The sequence below is a fragment of the Callospermophilus lateralis genome, chromosome 2, assembly GCF_048772815.1.
Source record: "Callospermophilus lateralis isolate mCalLat2 chromosome 2, mCalLat2.hap1, whole genome shotgun sequence".
NCBI lineage: Eukaryota > Metazoa > Chordata > Mammalia > Rodentia > Sciuridae > Callospermophilus > Callospermophilus lateralis.
The window spans coordinates 84549539-84573819 of NC_135306.1; the positions used below are offsets into that span (position 1 = coordinate 84549539).

Here is a 24281-nt window from a genome sequence, read left to right on the forward strand (position 1 = left end):
AAAAAATTATGTTAATGTAAATATCCTAATCAAACTAGGTACAAGATAGGAATTTTAAAGTTGGCTAAAAAATAATTATGGAGTGCCTGAAAGATACCCTCTTTAAACATAAAGGCACAAATAAGCTAAACATAAATGGAAGAAAAAAATATTATACCAAACTGCCCTGGATCAAAATATAACAAACATGGCTATTATTTCAAGCAAAAAAGATTTCAGAGGAAAGAGTATTCTCAGGGAATATTAATGAATTCTCAGGGATTATCATTAAACTCTGGCTATCTCAGTTCTCTCTCTCTCTTTTTTGGAATATTTCAAACTAACTCCTTCTTTTTCTTTTTGAATCTGATGATCTCTTTGCCTGACAAGAGATTCTGGCAGTTACACTATACCTGGCTCATCATCCTTTGCATCTTTTTCAAATGTTACTTCTTTAGAGAGGTTGCTTTTATGTTTTTTAAAAATATGAAATGTTTCCTGAGTTTGTGTGTCCTCCTTGTGCAGGGCCCATGCTGACCTTCTCTTTATCATTCTGTTTTTAGTATATGTGCTGCTGTTATGGTTTGTATGTGAGGTGTCCCCCAAAAACTCAAGTATGAGACAATGCAAGAGGGTTCAGAGGAGAAATGTTTAGACTGTGAGGGCCTTAAATTAATCAGCGAATTAATCCCTGAAGATTTTAACTGAATGGTAATGAGGCAGATGGGGTGTGGCTGGAGGTGGTGGGTCATTGTGGGTGTGGCTTTGGGGTATATATTTTGTCTCTCTCTCTGCTTTCTGATCATCATGTGAGCCACTTCCTTACCCTATACTTTTTTTTTTTCCTTTTTATGTATTTTCCTTTTTTAAATTTTTTTACAAAGTATACAGAGGGAGGGACATACAATATTTAATAGGATATTTCTATAGAACAATAACTTATATTATGTCCGGTTCTCTCTTCTTAATTGATTTCTTGGCTGTGCAGAAGCTGTTTAATTTGATGTTGTCCCATTAACTTTTTTTTTCTTTTTAATTTGTTTTATTAATTGCTCAACTTACCCTATACTTTTTTTCTGCCATAATGTTCAGCCTCACCTTGAGCACGGAGGAACAGGGTCTGCTGTCTATGGATTGAGACCTCTGAAACTGTAAGCCCTAAAATAAACTTTTTCTCCCCTCCAGAAAAAGTTTTTTTATTTCTTTACTAAAAGAATTTTAATTTCTGTCCTGTTAAAACAAAAACAATAAAAATGCCACTTGTCCTTTAGTCACAGTGATGAAATAGCTGGTTAAAACAGCTGCCAAAGTGAGCAGCAGAAGGGTTTCTTCAGACTATACTATCTACAGTAAATATACTCACCCACCTACTTACCAACCACCACACTGTTAGTCTTTATAACAAGAATCAATAAATTATTGCATCAAGCTAAACCCAGCACATCATCTGTCTACCACCTGATTTTATAAACAAGGTTTTTTTTGGAAATGCAGCCACACTCATTTGTTTAATGCTATTTATGGCTGCTTTCACCCTACAGTGACATAGTTGGGAAGCTATGAGTTACCATATATCTTGCAATGACTGAAATATTTTCTATCTAACCCCTTAAAGAAAAAGTTTGTGGATTCTTATGCTGTAATATTATTCTGCTTATTTTTGCAGTAACTTAGCACTGTCTGCAATTATTTTGTTCATACTTTTAGTTGATTAATATCTGTCTCTTCCCAAGTTGGTAAGAATTATGAAAAATATCTTGCCTATTTTTAGTCAGTTATATATCCCTAATATCTGATCTAATGCCTGCTGATAATAGAACTCAACAAGTGTTTGTGGAATAGATAAATGAAAAAAAGAATCTATTTCATGAACAACACATGCAGTGCCTTTGCTAGTATCAATATATATTGTAGATGAAATGTATTTTTACATTCCTAAGGCAATATCTCTTATGCAATGTTTAAAAGTTATATTTGTGTACCAGGAAAATGTTTACCCCAGGTGTAGTTGATTGGAGGAGGAATCATCATCAGCTTGAGAGTCACCAATAAATAGATTACTCAGAATTCTGTGACCATGGTCTGAAGATGAAGTGGATCACTGAATCAACTGAATTTTTTTCTCAAGAATTTGAAATTGGGAATGTGGCTTAGGAGCTGGGTTTGTCTCTGTTCAGACATACCTGAATAAGACTGAAGTTCTTTGTTTTCATTCATTCTTACATTAAGTCTACTTTTTACTTGAGCTGGTTTGAGTATATATCTGTTAGATGCCTTCAGAGCAACAAATCACAACATCTAAAATTAGCATTAAGTAAAATGCACAAAAATAATCAATCATAGGATAACCAATTGCAGTCTCACAGAAGAACAGACTAAGAACTTTAAGAAGTAACAGAACTATAGTTTGAAGATAAAGTCTCTGAGTGTGAGAACCTTGAACAATAAAAAAATCACTACCTAGTATGCCATGCTTTTATGAAAAGTAGATTGTCTTTTTGAAGCTGTTGGGACTGACCGATTACTAACAGGTACAATACCATGCCTCTGAAAGTACTAATGACAGGGAAATCTTCTAAGTATGTCTACAGCGGCATTTGTGTTGTTTTTGTTTTAACAGGACATAAATTAAAATTCATTAGTTATTTTATTTCTTTTAGTAAAGAAATAAAAATAAGTGTGGTTGCATTCCTTTTTCCCCTAGGGTTGTGTTCACTAATGTTAATGTCAGAGATAAAATGAGTATAATAACAAGAAAAATTCACTTAATAAAAATGTTAATTAAACACCTAAAAATAAAAGTGTGTGATAGTTTATATTATTTGGACTTTACAATTTATTCAGCTAATTGGTAGACATTGTAATGTTAGGTAAGTAGGAATTTTTATTTCTAAAAATTAAGGTTAACTTCCAAACAATAAAGGTTTTGCTAGCTAGATTTTGAAGGCTAAGGAAAATTCAAAGAATAAATGTATTTCAGCTTTATCCTCAGATTCCTGTCACACAAGGAGAAAAGGAAGAACTTTCTTAATGCTAATAAACTCTGCTTCTCTGTACACATGTAGACTCTTTACGGATCTTAATTGTTTCAAATGTTTGAGGAACACTGTTTAGATAATTACAAAAGTAACAAAAGAGTGTTGTGGTGAAAATTAATGGCAAATCAAAAGTATAATAGCTCATGTCAAGGTTTCTTGAGTTTTCATAAATGTCCACATTATACTGAAAAGCTATTGATGCTCATTTTGTCATGGAGTGTTAAAATGAACAATGCACTAAGATATCTTGTGTGTATAGTAGATTTTAAAAATAAAGCAGTTTCTTTCTAGAATGTCAATGTGTTTTGTCTTTGGTTAACTTTTCCTTCCACAATACTAAATAAACTCACTACAAATAACCTGTAATTGAAGTACTAATACATGCATTCGTATATACTGCTATGTTACTCAGGTTTCTGAGCTAGGGGGTATGTACATTTTACAATGTAATGAAGAGTGGCTGATTGTCTTTACTAACTCACCAATTCTTTTTTTTTTTAATATTTATTTTTTAGTTATCGGCGGACACAACATCTTTGTACGTGGTGCTGAGAATCGAACCCGGGCCGCACGCATGCCAGGCGAGCGCGCTACCACTTGAGCCACATCCCCAGCCCCTTCTTAGTGCCTTGCCTGCTCAAGCTGTTCTGCTGCTTTAGAAAGGGGGAGGGGGCTTAAGGGTCATTCTGACTTCAAGGTGCCATCTTTCTAGCTGGTTCTATATTGAAAGACTGATACAGCTCTCAAGTTCTCACTTCCATGATGACAAAGAAAAGAAGATACAATGGCCATGCCCCAAAGGGCCTCAATCACCTGCAGCTATTCTTGCTTCAACTGTACGTTATATATGTCCAAAGACAAGACCCTTAAGAAATTTGTCATTAGAAACCCAAGAGAGGCCACAACCATCAGGGACATATCTGAAATGAGTATTTTTCAATGCCTATGTGCTTCCTAAGCTTTATAAAAAAATAATATTACTACCTGAGTTATGCCATTCACATCAAGGTGGTCAGGAATTGATCTTGGGAGGCCCAGAAAGACTGAATTCAACATCCTGATTTAGAACAGCTGCTGTTGCCCCATGGTCTCCAACAAAGTCCTTGTAAAGAGTCAAGTCTTTAAGGACAAAATAAATGAGGTATCCTCTGGAAAAAAAATAAAATGGAAATTATATTTAAAAAGTATAAAAAATTATATTTAAAAAGTATGAAAAGTAGTTTATATTATCCCCATCTGGTATTAATTTGCTATTTGAGATGAGGATAGGGCAGTGGTATACGATTCAATCACAAGTCCCCCTATCTCCTGTTCACTTTTCTTTTTTACTTGGTACTGAATATTAAACACATGGGTACTTACCACTGAGATACATCCCCAGCCCTTTCATTTTTTAATTTTATTTGTTTATTTATTTTGAAATACTTTAGTTGTTGATGGACTTTACTTATTTTTTATAGGTGGTGCTAAGAATTGAACCCAGTGCCTCCCACATGCTAGGCTAGTGCTTTACTACTAAGCCACAACTCCAGTGCCTTAATTTTTATTTTGAGACAGGGTCTCACTAAGTTGTGCAGGCTGACCTGGAACTTATGATCCTTCTGCCTTAGCCTCCTGAGTCTCTAGGATTACAGGCCTGTGCCACTATGCCTGGCTATTCAGATTTTTCATCCATTGTCTCCAACTTGCCGAGAGAGATGAATGGGAATCTCAGGTCTAGAAGACAATTGAATGAATACAATTCCAAAAGGAGATGTGTCTCTATTTGGAGACACATATGGGAGGAAAACATCATATACCACCTTTCATGTCCCCTGCATTTTTTTTTTTTTTTTGGTACTAGAGATTGAATCCAGGGTTGCTTAACCACTGAGCCATATCTCCAGTCTTCCATGTTTTTTATTTTGAAACAGGGTCTCACTAAATTGCTGAGGTTGGCTTTGAACTTTTAATCCTCTTGCCTTAGCTTCCTGAGCCATTTGAATTACAGGTGTGTGCCACAGCCTGGCTCATCTCATCTTTTGATTATATAATTCTTTTGGTTTTCTATCTCTTATAGTTTACCTTTTGATGGAGAATAAGGAGAACCAAACAGAGGCTGGAGTTAGGTGGAAGGAAAAGGGGGTGGGGGCCGCGGGGAGATGAAAATCCACCAAAGTAAAGAAGATTGATCTGAATTTCAAGTTGTAATCTCTCAAGTGTTCTGTCTACTGTGGGAACTAAATGAACACTTACTGGATTTTTTGGATGCAATATAAAATCTCCTTTGATTCAGCATGTAATTAAAGAACTACTTTTAGCCAGGTATGGTAGCATATGTTTGTAATCCCAGCGATTTAGGGGGCTGACGCAAGAGGATTGCAAATTGTAGGCCAGCTTTTGTAAACTAGCAAGACCCTGCCTCAAAAAGAGTTGAAGATGTAGCTCTGTGGTTGAGCACTCTGGGTTCAATCCTCAGTACCACACATACACATACACACACACACACACACACACACAAACTCACACACAAAGGACCTACTTTTAACTGAGAAATGAAGTGACATTTAATCCTTGTTCTGACTAGAAAGTGGTTTGTTATGGTGCTTGAGAAACTGGTCTGAAAAAGAATTTCCAAACAAATAAAATGAGATTTAGCTGAAACACTGGTTTTGTTTCTCTCTCTCTCTCTCTCTCTCTCTCTCTCTCTCTCTCTCAAAAAGAAGATTTATTGCTTTGCTAGCTAGGGAGAAACACAGGGGGCTCCTATCCCAGAGGCTATGATTCTGCCCTTCAGCAGGAACAGGGGGCTTTTAAAGAGGTGACTCAAAGTCTACATTCCATGTGTTGTCTGTTGGAGCTGTAATTCACTTGTTAATTTGGGAACTAGTTATTTCTGAGATCTTCTGGTACCAGCCCCAAAATGGGAAAGAAAGGTAATCCTGTTTCTCCTGAGATTAGGGAGGGGGAGAGATTAAGGAGGAGCAGGGAGAGAGGAAGGGAAAGAAACATGTCCATTTTAAAAATAAGTTGCAGTAGTAGAACAGCAAGAACTATATTCAAAGTACAAAGTGGGTCACTGTTACATTTCCCTGCTGTCGATTTCTCCATTCCATTTCTATGGAAATGGGCAAGGACACCTCCAAGCTGCTTCCTGCTGAAAGAGGGTGAAGTTGAGGGAAGTAACCCAAAGTCCTTGTTTTCTATGGGGGTGGAGATGCGGACAGTTAAGGATATTCAACATCAGAGCAGTCCAGAGGTCCACAGTGACAGATGGCAGATGACTGGACAAAGCATACACAGGGCAGGGATCATGCTAAGACAACAATAAACAAGACAGCAAAGCATTACTTTTTTTGGTAAACAATTAACACAAAAGCAATTAGTATTTAAGCCAGTCTCTGAAAACCATGAAGACAGTAACTCACATCAGTGAAAAACAGATTGAGTTTATCAATGTACAAGGTTAGGATGATTTGTAAGACTCTGAGATCTGGCTCAAATTAAGTCAGGACAAACTTGTGACTCTCAAGTCCTTTGTGATCATTTTTATTAGGCACACCCATAGAAGAACCCTTCCATTACTTTTGGTTGGGCTGACACAAGTGTACATCTTAAGTTTCATTTGAAAAAAAAATTATGGCCAGGCATGGTGGTGCACGCCTGTATTCCAGCATCTTGGGAGACTGAGGCGGGAGGATTGTGAATTCAAAGTCAGCCTCAGCAAAAGCGAGGTGCTAAGCAACTCAGTGAGACCCTGTCTCTAAATAAAATACAAAATATGAGTGGAGATATGGTTCAGTGGTCTAGTGCCCCTGAGTTCAATCCCCAGTACCAAAACAGAAAAACTATTATTTTTCCTTTTAAATGTTCATGTAGGACAATGCTTAGGCTATACTCTTCTGCCAAGTATTTAAGACCACCTTTGTCAAAATTGACCTTATTCCTTTCTACTATTAAGAGCCAGCTGAGATTCCTCAGAGATTACTCTTGGGAACAGAAACATTAGTTTTCATTGAAAAAAATTATTGACTTAAAACTGAATGTTTGTGCCCACTCCCAATGGAGTGGAGCCCTAACCCTCAATGTCATGTTTGGACAGGTAACCTCTTTGGGCAGTAATCAGAGTTTGATGAAGTCATGAGAGTGGATCCTGGTCAGTTGGGATTGATAACCTTATAAGAAGAAAGACTAGAACTGTATCTCTGTCCCTGTCTGTCTCTTTCTCTATCTCTTTCATTCTGCAAGAATACAGGGAGGAGAGGTCTTGTGAGCACACAGTGAGAAGGGTACCATCTGCAAGCTAGGAGCTGACCATGCTGGCACCTTGAACTTGGATACCTATCTTTTAGAATTATGACATGATAGATCTCTTTTGTTTAAGCCCTTTACTGTGTGCTACTTTGTATGGTAACCTGAGAAGATGGAGATAGTGTTTTATCTAAAGACATATTTCATCAGTGTGTTTTGATTTATGATCATATTGAAGAATATGTTAGTCAGCTTTTTGTCACTGTAATCAAAATATGGACAAGAACAACTTAGAAGAGGAAAGTTTATTTTGCCTCCCAGTTTCAGAAATTCAGTCCATGGTGGCCAAATCAATTACTTTGATATCAAGGTGAGGCAGAACATTGTGGTGGAAAGGTGTAATGGAGGAGCACTACTTCACTCATGGTGGCTGGGAAGCAGAGGTGGGGGCACTAGGGGCAAAATATCATTAATCCCCAAGGGTATGCCCCCAGTGATCTACTTCCTCCAACCACACCCTACCTGCCTATAGTTACCACAAAGTACAATAGTCCTTTCAAATTATTACTTCATCAATTGGATTAATCTAGTGATTAGGTTACATCTTTCATAATCTAATAATTTACCTCTGAGCATTCCTACATTGCCTCACATATGAGTTTTTAGGGGACACTTCATATCCAAAATCTAAGAAAGAATAACTATTTGGATGTTATTTTAGGAAAAGCTTGGACAACATGGAGTTCAAAAAGATACAAGTGCCAGGTGCAGTGGCACACACCTGTAATCCCAGGGACTTGGGAAACTGAGGCAGGAGGATTGTGAGTTCTAAGCCAGATTTAGCAAAAGTGAGGCACTAAACAACTGTGTGAGACCCTGTCCCTAAATAAAATACAAAATAGGGCTCAGTGGTTGAGTGACCCAGAGTTCAATCCTGGTATCCCAACCCCCCAACAACAACAACAAAAAAAGATATAAGAAGTAGCATAATGTTAGTTCTTAACCTTTACATTTATAGTCTCAGAAAAGCAACTGTTAAGAACCCATTGTAAATATGTGTTAGGAACCAAACTCCTTAAGGGCTAATTTTTTTTCCTTAGCCATAGAATGCTTCCCTCTGCCATTTATCTCTTGTTCTTTTTTTCTAAATTATAATCCATACACTTTTAGTTTCTGGGGGAGTTTTATATCTGGTACCCTATTTGTAGTGTTCAGAGAGGCTTCTCCATTCTCACCACACCCTTTTTCTCTTTGCTCAACTATTAGATACTTGCACAATGTTCCAGAAGCCCTGAATTCAGAGTTCTCTCCTTTGCTTGCCAGTGTACACATGAGATTGTTAACAGCGTGTCAAGCTTGGGTTGTATCAAAGAATACCTACCTAGAAACCCAGGGTTCAATTCTTCAAGGATTACTTCTTCCCCTCACACACCTTCCTGCTCAAGTATCCTTTGTCTGTGTGTTAGATCTATTCCACCTCTGCCTTCAGCAGCCAGTGGCTGCCTGTGTATTCCACACCCACATGTGGTTTCACACTAATTTACACTCACTCCCATATCAGCCCAGCAAAATGCATTTGGTGTTTCCCAAAGTATGGTAGAAGACATGACTTAGGTGGTACGTATTGAATCAGTACGTCCTTTAGTGTTTATTACAATATGACCAGCACATCACACTCATACTTTATAATAGTGAGATTATGGTTCCATTTTAAAGTCAAATTTAACTAAAAAGATGACATTCAATTCCTTTTTTCAAAGTGTCAGTTTGGAAGAGGCAAATTTATAGGGACAGAAATCAGATCTATAAGTTGCCAGAGGCTTGGGGTCAGAAGGACATGGACTATAACAGGGTTCAGTGGATATATTTTTGTGCATGATTTGTGTTGGTTTTGTGACTGTTTGCCAAAATTTATTGAGCTACACACCTTAGAAGAGTGAATATTACTCTGAAGGTAGATTATATCTTAATTATTGGCCAAAAATTTATGTCAGAAGAATGAGTGAATTTAGAGAAAATATCAAATAAATAATTACGATAGTAATACCACACAATGGATAACTTATGAACAACAGAAATTCATTGGTAGGAAAATGGTCATTGGTAGGAAAATGGTCAAAAGTTGGGAAATACCATATTTAATAATGATCTAAAAATTGAAGCATTACTTAGATTCCTATATTTGCCTCCTGTTAGTCAGCTTTGTGTTACTATAACAAAATACCTGAGATAATTAACTTAAGAGAGGAAAGGTTGATTTTAGCACAGTTTTGGAGTTTTAGTCTATAGTTAGTTGACCCTATTGCTTTTGATCCTGTGGTAAGGCTGTATAACATAGTAAGAACATGAGGTTGAGGAAGCTTCTCACTTCATGGGAACTAGGAAACAAAGAAAGACTGGAGTCCCACAGTCTTCTTCAAGAGCATGCCCTCAATGACCTAAGACCCTCCACTAGGTCCCACTTCTTAAAGATTCCACCATCTTCCAATAGAGCCAAGATGAGGACCAAGCCTTGAACACAGGGCTTTTGGGGACATTCAAGTTCCAAATTACAGAGCTGGGGTAGAGCACTTGCCTCACAAGTACAGACTTTGGGTTCAATCTCCAGTACTCAAATGAATAAAATAAATAAAATAGAAGGAAAAATCGAATCTATAGCACCTCTCTTTTTTTCTCTAGTGTGTGTGTATGTGTGTATATATATATACACCATTTCAGGCTCCTATGGTCTCATCTATCTCTTATTCCAGCCACCACTGTAATCAATAATCAGTTGCATAGCAGCTCTGACCAGCTACACACCTGTGCAACTCAATAGTGTCTCATTCCTCCTCATCCCTTTTTAAAAATAGTGAAGGCAATGAAACAATTTAGCTCCAACTGCTGTATAACCAGAAATGTCGGATGATAATTTCATAAAATTCTTGAAACAATCCTGCAAGGAAACAGATTCCTGCCATGGTGGCCAACTCATGCAAGGCTCTTTGTACCGGTGCTTAACTGGACCCTGTTTTTCTTCCCCTTGCCCTCATTCCTGCTCCTAGGACCACACTCCTTAATAAAGTTTTCGCACAGGGACATTTGTTTAGGATCCTTTTTTCTGGGGAACTCATGGCAAAACTCTACTCCATAACTAACATATTTTGTCCTTTATTAAAATGGATCATCTGCTAAAACATACACTTGATATGCTAAAATGTAAATTATAATTTCATTTACTATCTCTTTCTTGAACTCGGTTTCTTCCCCTTAAAAAAATCTTCCACCCACCTCTCAGATTTTGCCTTCCACCCAGTATTAATGGAGTTTTTACTACGGGACGGGGACCTGAACTGCTAGAAGTTGTTAAGTATGGTTAGTCGATTCATGCTTCTAAACCAGAACACCACACAATGGATAACTTATGAACAACAGAAATTCATTTCGTACAGTTGTGGAGGCTGGAAAGCTCAGGATGGAGGCTGTTGCAGAGTCGTGTCTGGGAAGGCCTGTCTCCTGGTTCATAGAGAGCTTCTCCTCACTGTTTCCTCACATGATAGAAGAAGCAGGGATCTCTCTGGGGCCTCTCTGAGAAGGACACTAATGCCATTCTCAAGGCCTCCATCCTCATGGCCTAACCACCCCCCCAACCCCATTTCCTTTACATCATCTTGGAGGTTACAATTTCAGTATATGGATTTTTGGGGAATACAAACATTCAGACTAAAGTAAAAGGGATAGAGCTACAGATGGCCCTGTGTCTTCTTTATTTGACTTTCATTGGGTTTCATGGAATTCTAAGAAAGACTTTCATTTTCAGACACTATGATTGGCTTAGAAACGAGTTGCTTGAATAGTGTGTTAGCTTCCTAGTTCCCTTTGCCATCTGAATTTGCCATCTCTGACTACCTTGATGGCTGTGGAATCAAGAAGAGTTAATCCTTACTCCTAAGGATGGGAGGGACAGTATCAAGTGGAGGTACAGCCAGAGACTGTGACTGAGCTCTGTGATTTTCAAATAGTTCTAATTTCCTAGATGCATGGGGGCAGGGGTTATCCTGTATTTTTATTATCTCCTGAGCAGTCCTCTTTACTGAGTGGTAAGAAACTGGTTTAATATCATCTTTTTTTTAAAAGGTAAGATATGGAACAAACTGCAACTTGTACATGAATTTTTTTCTGATTATGGTATTTACAAATGCTACCCCAAGGCCATTTGTTTCTGGCTTTGGGCTCTACAGAATCTTCAAGGCTATGAATCTGTTCTCTGTCATTAGAGGTCCTTTGGAAAAGTCTGAAAAGCACTTTCCTCTGACCCAGGGTGTTCCTGATCTTGGCATAATGACCTCACTCTCGCCTCTTCTGTTTCTGAACTTGCCTCCTTTATTCTGATTCTCTTTTGCTTCAGATTTTTGTTTTGTTTTTCTACCCCTGTATTTGTGTCCTCGTTCTGTTTAAAATCTTAGGCAGCAGAGAAATTAGGCAAGATAAGGAAAGAAAAGGGATACAAATAGGAAAGAAAAAAGTCAAATTATCATGCAGGACAGATGATATGATCTTAGAAGATTCAAAAAGTTCCACCAGAAGACTGCTAGGACTAATAAACAAATTCAGCAAAGTACCAGGGTAAAAAAAAATCAATGTGTAAAGATCAATAGATTATTTATATACCAAGAAAACAGGAAAACAATCCCATTTACAAAAGATTCACAAAACAAACAAATAAACAAAAAATCTAGGAATAAATCTAACCAAAGAGGTGAAAGACATCTACAATTATAGAATTTTGAAGAAAGAAATTAAAAAGACACTAGAAGATGGAAAGACTGCCCATGTTCACAGAGAGGCAGAATTAATATTGTTAAAATGGTCATACTTCCAAAAACAATATACAGATTTAATGTGATCCTCATCAAAATACCAATGCCATTCTTCCCTCCCTTGATTTTTTTCCCCTTTCCCCTCACAACCTCTTATATGTAATTTTGTATAACAATGAGGGTCTCCTTCCATTTCCATGCAATTTCCCTTCTCTCTCCCTTTCCCTCCCACCTCTCGTCCCTGTTTAATGTTAATCTTTTTCTCATGCTCTTCCTCCCTGCTCTGTTCTTAGTTGCTCTCATTATATCAAAGAAGACATTTGGCATTTGTTTTTTAGGGATTGGCTGGCTTCACTTAGCATAATCTGCTCTAATGCCATCCATTTCCCTGCAAACTCCATGATTTTGTCATTTTTCAGTGCAGAGTAATACTCCATTGTGTATAAATGCCACATTTTTTAATCCATTCATCTATTGAAGGGCATCTAAGTTGTTTCCACAGTCTAGCTATTGTGAATTGTGCTGCTATGAACATCGATGTAGCAGTATCTCTATAGTACGCTCTTTTAAGGTCTTCAGGGAATAGTCCGAGAAGGGCAATAGCTGGGTCAAATGGTGGTTCCATTCCCAGCTTTCCCAGGAATCTCCATACTGCTTTCCAAATTGGCGGCACCAATTTGCAGTCCCACCAGCAATGTACAAGTGTACCCTTTTCCCCACATCCTCGCCAACACTTGTTGTTGTTTGACTTCATAATGGCTGCCAATCTTACTGGAGTGAGATGGTATCTTAGGGTGGTTTTGATTTGCATTTCTCTGACTGCTAGAGATGGTAAGCATTTTTTCATGTACTTGTTGATTGATTGTATATCCTCCTCTGAGAAGTGTCTGTTCAGGTCCTTGGCCCATTTGTTGATTGGGTTATTTGTTTTCTTATTGTTTAATTTTTTGAGTTGTTTGTATACTCTGGATATTAGGGCTCTATCTGAAGTGTGAGGAGTAAAGATTTGTTCCCAGGATGTAGGCTCCCTATTTACCTCTCTTATTGTTTCTCTTGCTGAGAAAAAACTTTTTAGTATGAGTAAGTCCCATTTATTGATTCTTGTTTTTAACTCTTGTGCAATGGGTGTCCTATTGAGGAATTTGGAGCCCGACCCCACAATATGTAGATCGGAGCCAACTTTTTCTTCTATCAGATGCAGAGTCTCTGATTTGATATCAAGCTCCTTGATCCATTTTGAGTTAACTTTTGTGCATGGTGAGAGAAAGGGATTCAGTTTCATTTTGTTGCATATGGATTTCCAGTTTTCCCAGCACCATTTGTTGAAGATGCTATCCTTCCTTCATTGCATGCTTTTAGCTCCTTTATCGAATATAAGATAGTTGTAATTTGGTGGTTTGGTTTTTGTGTCCTCTATTCTGTACCATTGGTCCACCCGCCTGTTTTGGTACCAGTACCATGCTGTTTTTGTTACTATTGCTCTGTAGTACGGTTTGAAATCTGGTATCACTATACCGCCTGATTCACACTTCTTGCTTATAATTGCTTTTGCTATTCTGAGTCTTTTTTTTCCATATGAATTTCATGATTGCTTTATCTATTTCCACAAGAAATGCCGTTGGGATTTTGATTGGCATTGCATTAAACTTATAGAGAACTTTTGGTAATATTGCCATTTTGGTGATGTTAGTTCTGCCTATCCATGAACAGGGTATATTTTTCCATCTTCTAAGATCTTCTTCTATTTCTCTCTTTAGGGTTCTGTAGTTTTCATTTTATAAATCTTTCACCTCTTTTGTTAGGTTGATTCCCAAGTATTTTATTTTTTTTGAGGATATTGTGAATGGGGTGGTTTTCCTCATTTCCACTTCAGAAGTTTTGTTGCTGATATACACAAATGCCTTTGATTTATGTGTGTTGATTTTATATCCTGCTACTTTGCTAAATTCATTTATTAGTTCTAGTAGTTTCTTTGTAGACCCTTTTGGATCTTCTAGGTATAGAATCATGTCGTCAACAAATAGTGATAATTTAAGTTCTTCTTTTCCTATTTTTATGCCTTTAATTTCTTTTGTCTGTCTAATTGCTCTAGCTAGTATTTCAAGAACTAAATTGAATAGAAGTGGTGATAGAGGGCATCCCTGTCTTGTTCCAGATTTTAGAGGAAATGCCTTCAGTTTTTCTCCATTTAGAATGATGCTAGCCTGAGGCTTAGCATATAAAGCTTTTACAATGTTGAGGTAAGTTCCTGTTATCCCTAGTTTTTCTACAGTTTTGAACATAAAGGGATGCTGTACTTTGTCGAATGCTTTTTCTGTGTCTATCGAGATGATCATATGGTTTTTATCTTTAAGTCTATTGATGTGGTGAATAATATTTATTGATTTCCGTATATTGAACCAGCCTTGCATCCCAGGGATGAATCCTACTTGATCATGGTGCACAATCGTTTTGATATGTTTTTGTATCCGATTCGCCAGAATTTTATTGAGGATTTTTGCATCTAAATTCATTAGGGATATTGGTCTGTAGTTTTCTTTCTTTGAGGTGTCTTTATCTGGTTTCGGAATCAGGGTGATGTTGGCCTCATAGAATGAATTTGGAAGTTCTCCCTCTTTTTCTATCTCCTGAAATAGATTGTAGAGTATTGGTATTAGTTCTTCTTTAAAGTTCTTGTAAAACTCTGCTGTATATCCATCCGGTCCTGGGCTTTTCTTGATTGGTAGTCTTTTGATGGCTTCTTCTATTTCCTCACTTGATATTGGTCTGTTTTGGTTGTTTATATCATCCTGACTCAATCTGGGTAGTTCATATGTCTTAAGGAATTTATCGATGCCTTCACTATCTTCCATTTTATTAGAGTATAGGGTTTCAAAATAATTTCTAATTATATTCTGTATTTCTGAATTGTCTGTTGTGATGTTGCCTTTTTCATCCCGTAAGCTAGTAATTTGGGTTCTCTCTCTTCTTCTCTTTGTTAGTGTGGCTAGTGGTCTATCAATCTTATTTATTTTTTCAAAGAACCAACTTTTAGTTTTGTCATTTTTTTCAATTGTTTCTTTTGTTTCGATTTCATTGATTTCAGCTCTAATTTTAATTATTTCTTACCTTCTACTGTATTTGCTGCTGATTTGTTCTTCTTTTTCTAAGGCTTCGAGGTGTAGTTTGAGGTCATTTATTTGTTGGCTTTTCTTACTTTTAAGGAATGAACTGCATGAAATGAATTTTCCTCTTAGTACTGCTTTCATAGTGTCCCAGAGATTTTGATATGTTGTTTCTGAGTTTTCATTTACCTCTAAGAATTTTTTAATTTCCTCTTGATGTCTTTTGTAACCTTTGTTTATTCAGTAGCATATTGTTTAATATCCATGTGATGTAGGATTTTTTCTTTCTCATTTTATTATTGATTTCCAATTTCATTCCATTATGATCAGATAAAATGCATGGTAGTATCTCTACTCCTTTGTAATTGCTGAGATTTGCCCTGTGACATAATATATGGTCTATTTTTGAGAAGGATCCGTGTGCTGCTGAGAAGAAAGTGTATCCGCTTGATGTTGGGTGGTATATTCTGTATATATCAATTAAGTCTAAATTATTAATTGTATTATTGAGCTCTATGGTTTCTTTATTCAACTTCTGTTTGGAAGATCTGTCCAGTGGTGAGAGAGGTGTGTTTAAATCTCCCATGATTATTGTGTTGTGGTCTATTTGATTCTTGAACTTGAGAAGAGTTTGTTTGATGAACGTAGCTGCTCCATTTTTGGGGGCATATATATTAATGATCGTCAAGTCTTGTTGGTGTATGGTTCCCTTGAGCAGTATGTAGTGTCCTTGTTTATCCCTTTTGATTAACTTTGGCTTGAAGTCTATTTTATTTGATACAAGTATGGACACCCCTGCTTGCTTTCAGGGTTCGTATGAGTGATATGATTTTTCCCCAAATCATATCACCTTCAGTCTGTGTATGTCTTTTCTTATCAGATGAGTCTCCTGTAGGCAGCATATTGTTGGATCTTTTTTTAAAATCCATTCTACTAGCCTATGTCTTTTGATTGGTGCATTTAAGCCATTAACATTTAGGGTTACTATTGAGATATGGTTTGTATTTCCAGTCATATTTGATTATGTATGTTACTTAACATGATTTGTTTTTCCTGTATGATTAGTTTTTCCTTTACTGTACTACCTTCCGCTGTTGGTTTTCATTGTTAATTTTCATTTCCTCTTCCTGTAATGTTTTGCCAAGGATGTTTTGAAGAGCTGGTTTTCTAGCTGCAAATTCTTTTAACTTTTGTTTATCATGGAAAATTTTTATTTCATCTTCAATCTTGAAGCTTAATTTCGCTGGACACATGATTCTTGGTTGGAACCCTTTTTCTTTCAGCGTTTGAAATATGTTGTTCCAGGATCTTCTAGCTTTCAGAGTCTATGTTGAAAGATCAGCAGTTATCCTGATTGATTTACCCCTAAATGTAATCTGCTTCCTCTCTCTTGTGGCTTTTAAGATTCTCTCCTTATTCTGTATTTTGGGCATCTTCATTATTATGTGTCTTGGTGTGGATCTCTTATGATTTTGTACATTTGGTGTACTGTAGGCTTCTAGTATTTGGATTTCTTTTTCATTCTTTAAGTCTGGGAAGTTTTCTAGTATTATTTCATTGAATAGATTGCTCATTCCCTTGGTTTGGACCTCTATACCCTCTTGTATCCCAATAACTCTTAGGTTTGGTTTCTTTATATTATCCCATAATTCTTGGATGTTCTGCTCATGATTTCTTAACATTGTCACTGAGCTGTCTATGTTCTTTTCAAGTTGAAAAACTTTATTTTTTAATTTTTTTTATTGGTTATTCAAACCATTACAAAGCTTGCAGAATCACATCGGTTACACATCCACATTTTTACATAATACCATAATAGTAACTGTTGTATTCTGCTACCTTTCCTATCCTCTACTATCCCCCCTCCCCTCCCCTCCCATCTTCTCTCTCTACCCCATCTACTGTAATTCATTTCTCTCCTTATTTTTTCCCATTCCCCTCACAAACTCTTATATGTAATTTTGTATAACAATGAGGGTCTCCTTCCATTTCCAAGCAATTTCCCTTTTCTCTCCCTTTCCCTCCCACTTCATGACTCTGCTTAATGTTAATCTTTTCCTCCAGCTCTTCCTCCCTGCTCTGTTCTTGGTTGCTCTCATTATATCAAAGAAGACATTTGGCATTTGTTTTTTAGGGATTGGCTAGCTTCACTTAGCATAATCTGCTCTAGTGCCATCCATTTCCCTGCAAATTCCATGATTTTGTCATTTCTTAGTGCTGCGTAGTACTCCATTGTGTATAAATGCCACATTTTTTTTATCCATTCATCTATTGAGGGGCATCGGGGTTGGTTCCACAGTCTAGCTATTGTGAATTGTGCTGCTATGAACATCGATGTGGCAGTATCCCTGTAGTACGCTCTTTTGAGGTCTTCAGGGAATAGTCCGAGAAGGGCAATAGCTGGGTCAAATGGTGGTTCCATTCCCAGCTTTCCCAGGAATCTCCATACTGCTTTCCATATTGGCCTCACCATTTTGCAGTCCCACCAGCAATGTATAAGAGTACCCTTTTCCCCACATCCTCGCCAGCACTTGTTATTGTTCCACTTCATAATGGCTGCCAATCTTACTGGAGTGAGATGGTATCTTAGGGTGGTTTTGATTTGCATTTCTCTGACTGCTAGAGATGGTGAGCATTTTTTCATGTACTTGTTGATTGATTGTATGTCCTCCTCTGAGAAGTGTCTGTTCAGGTCTTTGGCCCATTTGTTGATTGGGTTATTTGTTTTCTTATTGTTTAATTTTTTGAGTTCTTTGTATACTCTGGATATTAGGGCTCTATCTGAAGTGTGAGGAGTAAAAATTTGTTCCCATGATGTAGGCTCCCTATTTACCTCTCTTATTGTTTCTCTTGCTGAGAAAAAACTTTTTAGTTTAAGTAAGTCCCATTTGTCGATTCTTGTTTTTAACTCTTGTGCTATGGGTGTCCTATTAAGGAATTTGGAGCCCGACCCCACAATATGTAGATCGGAGCCAACCTTTTCATCTATCAGACGCATAGTCTCTGATTTGATATCAAGGTCCTTGATCCATTTTGAGTTAACTTTTGTGCATGGCGAGAGGAGGGGATTCAGTTTCATTTTATTGCATATGGATTTCCAGTTTTCCCAGCACCATTTGTTGAAGATGCTATCCTTCCTCCATTGCATGCTTTTAGCCCCTTTATCGAATATAAGATAGTTGTAATTTTGTGGATTGGTTTCTGTGTCCTCTATTCTATACCATTGGTCCACCCGCCTGTTTTGGTACCAGTACCATGCTGTTTTTGTTACTATTGCTTTGTAGTACAGTTTGAAATCTGGTATCGCTACACCTCCTGATTCACACTTCCTGCTTAGAATTGCTTTTGCTATTCTGGGTCTTTTATTTTTCCATATGAATTTCATGATTGCTTTATCTATTTCCACAAGAAATGCCGTTGGGATTTTGATTGGCATTGCATTGAACCTACAGAGAACTTTTGGTAATATTGCCATTTTGATGATGTTAGTTCTGCCTATCCATGAACAGGGTATATTTTTCCATCTTCTAAGATCTTCTTCTATTTCTCTCTTTAGGGTTCTGTAGTTTTCATTGTATAGATCTTTCACCTCTTTTGTTAGGTTGATTCCCAAGTATTTTATTTTTTTTGAGGATATTGTGAATGGGGTAGATGTCCTCATTTCCAGTTCAGAAGATTTGTCGCTGATATACAGGAATGCCTTTGATTTATGCGTGTTGATTTTATATCCAGCCACTTTGCTGAATTCATTTATTAGCTCTAGTAGTTTCTTTGTAGACCCTTTTGTGTCTTCTAGGTATAGGATCATATCATCCGCAAATAGTGATAATTTAAGTTCTTCTTTTCCTATTTTTATGCCTTTAATTTCTTTCATCTGTCTAATTGCTCTGGCCAGTGTTTCGAGAACTATATTGAATAGAAGTGGTGAGAGAGGGCATCCCTGTCTTGTTCCAGATTTTAGAGGGAATGCCTTCAGTTTTTTTCCATTTAGAATGATGCTAGCCTGAGGCTTAGCATATATAGCTTTTATAATTTTGAGGTAAGTTCCTGTTATCCCTAGTTTTTCTAATGTTTTGAACATAAAGGGATGCTGTACTTTGTCGAATGCTTTTTCTGCGTCCATCGAGATGATCATATGGTTCTTATCTTTAAGTCTATTGATGTGGTGAATAACGTTTATTGATTTCCGTATATTGAACCAGCCTTGCATCCCAGGGATGAATCCTACTTGATCATGGTGCACAATCTTTTTGATATGTTTTTGTATACGATTTGCCAGAATTTTATTGAGGATTTTTGCATCTAAATTCATTAGGGATATTGGTCTGTAGTTTTCTTTCTTTGAGGTGTCCTTCTCTGGTTTGGGAATCAGGGTGATATTGGCCTCATAGAATGAATTTGGGAGTTCTCCCTCTTTTTCTATCTCCTGAAATAGATTATGGAGTATTGGTATTAGTTCCTCTTTAAATGTTTTGAAAAACTCTGCTGTATATCCATCCGGTCCTGGGCTTTTCTTGGTTGGTAGTCTTTTGATGGCTTCTTCTATTTCCTCCCTTGATATTGATCTGTTTAGGTTGTTTATATCTTCCTGATTCAATCTGGGTAGTTCATATGTCTCAAGGAATTTATCTATGCCTTCACTATCTTCTATTTTATTAGAGTATAGGGTTTCAAAATAATTTCTAATTATCGTCTGTATTTCTGGATTGTCTGTTGTGATGTTGCCTTTTTCATCCCGTAAGCTAGTAATTTGGGTTCTCTCTATTCTTCTCTTTGTTAGTGTGGCTAGTGGTCTATCAATCTTATTTATTTTTTCAAAGAACCAACTTTTAGTTTTGTCATTTTTTTCAATTGTTTCTTTTGTTTCGATTTCATTGATTTCAGCTCTAATTTTAATTATTTCTTACCTTCTACTGTATTTGCTGCTGATTTGTTCTTCTTTTTCTAAGGCTTCGAGGTGTAGTTTGAGGTCATTTATTTGTTGGCTTTTCTTACTTTTAAGGAATGAACTGCATGAAATGAATTTTCCTCTTAGTACTGCTTTCATAGTGTCCCAGAGATTTTGATATGTTGTTTCTGAGTTTTCATTTACCTCTAAGAATTTTTTAATTTCCTCTTGATGTCTTTTGTAACCTTTGTTTATTCAGTAGCATATTGTTTAATATCCATGTGATGTAGGATTTTTTCTTTCTCATTTTATTATTGATTTCCAATTTCATTCCATTATGATCAGATAAAATGCATGGTAGTATCTCTACTCCTTTGTAATTGCTGAGATTTGCCCTGTGACATAATATATGGTCTATTTTTGAGAAGGATCCGTGTGCTGCTGAGAAGAAAGTGTATCCGCTTGATGTTGGGTGGTATATTCTGTATATATCAATTAAGTCTAAATTATTAATTGTATTATTGAGCTCTATGGTTTCTTTATTCAACTTCTGTTTGGAAGATCTGTCCAGTGGTGAGAGAGGTGTGTTTAAATCTCCCATGATTATTGTGTTGTGGTCTATTTGATTCTTGAACTTGAGAAGAGTTTGTTTGATGAACGTAGCTGCTCCATTTTTGGGGGCATATATATTAATGATCGTCAAGTCTTGTTGGTGTATGGTTCCCTTGAGCAGTATGTAGTGTCCTTGTTTATCCCTTTTGATTAACTTTGGCTTGAAGTCTATTTTATTTGATACAAGTATGGACACCCCTGCTTGCTTTCAGGGTTCGTATGAGTGATATGATTTTTCCCCAAATCATATCACCTTCAGTCTGTGTATGTCTTTTCTTATCAGATGAGTCTCCTGTAGGCAGCATATTGTTGGATCTTTTTTTAAAATCCATTCTACTAGCCTATGTCTTTTGATTGGTGCATTTAAGCCATTAACATTTAGGGTTACTATTGAGATATGGTTTGTATTTCCAGTCATATTTGATTATGTATGTTACTTAACATGATTTGTTTTTCCTGTATGATTAGTTTTTCCTTTACTGTACTACCTTCCGCTGTTGGTTTTCATTGTTAATTTTCATTTCCTCTTCCTGTAATGTTTTGCCAAGGATGTTTTGAAGAGCTGGTTTTCTAGCTGCAAATTCTTTTAACTTTTGTTTATCATGGAAAATTTTTATTTCATCTTCAATCTTGAAGCTTAATTTCGCTGGACACATGATTCTTGGTTGGAACCCTTTTTCTTTCAGCGTTTGAAATATGTTGTTCCAGGATCTTCTAGCTTTCAGAGTCTATGTTGAAAGATCAGCAGTTATCCTGATTGATTTACCCCTAAATGTAATCTGCTTCCTCTCTCTTGTGGCTTTTAAGATTCTCTCCTTATTCTGTATTTTGGGCATCTTCATTATTATGTGTCTTGGTGTGGATCTCTTATGATTTTGTACATTTGGTGTACTGTAGGCTTCTAGTATTTGGATTTCTTTTTCATTCTTTAAGTCTGGGAAGTTTTCTAGTATTATTTCATTGAATAGATTGCTCATTCCCTTGGTTTGGACCTCTATACCCTCTTGTATCCCAATAACTCTTAGGTTTGGTTTCTTTATATTATCCCATAATTCTTGGATGTTCTGCTCATGATTTCTTAACATTGTCACTGAGCTGTCTATGTTCTTTTCAAGTTGAAAAACTTTATTTTTTAATTTTTTTTATTGGTTATTCAAACCATTACAAAGCTTGCAGAATCACATCGGTTACACATCCACATTTTTACATAATACCATAATAGTAACTGTTGTATTCTGCTACCTTTCCTATCCTCTACTATCCCCCCTCCCCTCCCCTCCCATCTTCTCTCTCTACCCCATCTACTGTAATTCATTTCTCTCCTTATTTTTTCCCATTCCCCTCACAAACTCTTATATGTAATTTTGTATAACAATGAGGGTCTCCTTCCATTTCCAAGCAATTTCCCTTTTCTCTCCCTTTCCCTCCCACTTCATGACTCTGCTTAATGTTAATCTTTTCCTCCAGCTCTTCCTCCCTGCTCTGTTCTTGGTTGCTCTCATTATATCAAAGAAGACATTTGGCATTTGTTTTTTAGGGATTGGCTAGCTTCACTTAGCATAATCTGCTCTAGTGCCATCCATTTCCCTGCAAATTCCATGATTTTGTCATTTCTTAGTGCTGCGTAGTACTCCATTGTGTATAAATGCCACATTTTTTTTATCCATTCATCTATTGAGGGGCATCGGGGTTGGTTCCACAGTCTAGCTATTGTGAATTGTGCTGCTATGAACATCGATGTGGCAGTATCCCTGTAGTACGCTCTTTTGAGGTCTTCAGGGAATAGTCCGAGAAGGGCAATAGCTGGGTCAAATGGTGGTTCCATTCCCAGCTTTCCCAGGAATCTCCATACTGCTTTCCATATTGGCCTCACCATTTTGCAGTCCCACCAGCAATGTATAAGAGTACCCTTTTCCCCACATCCTCGCCAGCACTTGTTATTGTTCCACTTCATAATGGCTGCCAATCTTACTGGAGTGAGATGGTATCTTAGGGTGGTTTTGATTTGCATTTCTCTGACTGCTAGAGATGGTGAGCATTTTTTCATGTACTTGTTGATTGATTGTATGTCCTCCTCTGAGAAGTGTCTGTTCAGGTCTTTGGCCCATTTGTTGATTGGGTTATTTGTTTTCTTATTGTTTAATTTTTTGAGTTCTTTGTATACTCTGGATATTAGGGCTCTATCTGAAGTGTGAGGAGTAAAAATTTGTTCCCATGATGTAGGCTCCCTATTTACCTCTCTTATTGTTTCTCTTGCTGAGAAAAAACTTTTTAGTTTAAGTAAGTCCCATTTGTCGATTCTTGTTTTTAACTCTTGTGCTATGGGTGTCCTATTAAGGAATTTGGAGCCCGACCCCACAATATGTAGATCGGAGCCAACCTTTTCATCTATCAGACGCATAGTCTCTGATTTGATATCAAGGTCCTTGATCCATTTTGAGTTAACTTTTGTGCATGGCGAGAGGAGGGGATTCAGTTTCATTTTATTGCATATGGATTTCCAGTTTTCCCAGCACCATTTGTTGAAGATGCTATCCTTCCTCCATTGCATGCTTTTAGCCCCTTTATCGAATATAAGATAGTTGTAATTTTGTGGATTGGTTTCTGTGTCCTCTATTCTATACCATTGGTCCACCCGCCTGTTTTGGTACCAGTACCATGCTGTTTTTGTTACTATTGCTTTGTAGTACAGTTTGAAATCTGGTATCGCTACACCTCCTGATTCACACTTCCTGCTTAGAATTGCTTTTGCTATTCTGGGTCTTTTATTTTTCCATATGAATTTCATGATTGCTTTATCTATTTCCACAAGAAATGCCGTTGGGATTTTGATTGGCATTGCATTGAACCTACAGAGAACTTTTGGTAATATTGCCATTTTGATGATGTTAGTTCTGCCTATCCATGAACAGGGTATATTTTTCCATCTTCTAAGATCTTCTTCTATTTCTCTCTTTAGGGTTCTGTAGTTTTCATTGTATAGATCTTTCACCTCTTTTGTTAGGTTGATTCCCAAGTATTTTATTTTTTTTGAGGATATTGTGAATGGGGTAGATGTCCTCATTTCCAGTTCAGAAGATTTGTCGCTGATATACAGGAATGCCTTTGATTTATGCGTGTTGATTTTATATCCAGCCACTTTGCTGAATTCATTTATTAGCTCTAGTAGTTTCTTTGTAGACCCTTTTGTGTCTTCTAGGTATAGGATCATATCATCCGCAAATAGTGATAATTTAAGTTCTTCTTTTCCTATTTTTATGCCTTTAATTTCTTTCATCTGTCTAATTGCTCTGGCCAGTGTTTCGAGAACTATATTGAATAGAAGTGGTGAGAGAGGGCATCCCTGTCTTGTTCCAGATTTTAGAGGGAATGCCTTCAGTTTTTTTCCATTTAGAATGATGCTAGCCTGAGGCTTAGCATATATAGCTTTTATAATTTTGAGGTAAGTTCCTGTTATCCCTAGTTTTTCTAATGTTTTGAACATAAAGGGATGCTGTACTTTGTCGAATGCTTTTTCTGCGTCCATCGAGATGATCATATGGTTCTTATCTTTAAGTCTATTGATGTGGTGAATAACGTTTATTGATTTCCGTATATTGAACCAGCCTTGCATCCCAGGGATGAATCCTAC

At 36.9% G+C, this 24281-nt stretch overlaps 1 pseudogene; it reads right to left on the reverse strand.

The window, feature by feature from the left end:
* Window positions 1-459: 459 nt before the first annotated feature.
* Window positions 460-554, reverse strand: LOC143393190 (U6 spliceosomal RNA; annotated as a pseudogene).
* Between the last annotated feature and the right edge of the window lie 23727 nt (window positions 555-24281).